Below are 294 nucleotides of genomic sequence, written 5' to 3'. Positions count from 1 at the left end.
AGGAATTGGGGGGATGCTGGGAAGCCCTGCAACCAAACCCCATAAACTGCTCTGGGATGCTGATGACTCCTTGTTCTGCCCTTGTGCCATACGATGCCCTATGCTTGTTTGCTCCTGAATTATCCATAAAAAGCATGATATGTAATAAACGGCGTTAATTTAGGATTCGGTGCCCCAAACGTGAAAAGCTTCCCCGGACCCCGAATCCTGGAGCCCGGTTTTGCCCATGGGTGCCGAAGCAGCCCGCGCCGGGTGTCTCAGCGCCCGCAGCAGCGCTGAGCACCCCTCGGCGGG

Source organism: Merops nubicus, unplaced genomic scaffold (assembly GCF_000691845.1).
Source record: "Merops nubicus isolate BGI_N331 unplaced genomic scaffold, ASM69184v1 scaffold20469, whole genome shotgun sequence".
Taxonomy (NCBI): Eukaryota; Metazoa; Chordata; class Aves; order Coraciiformes; family Meropidae; genus Merops; species Merops nubicus.
The sequence above is the reverse complement of the archived record's forward strand: the minus strand, read 5'-3'. Positions refer to the sequence as shown.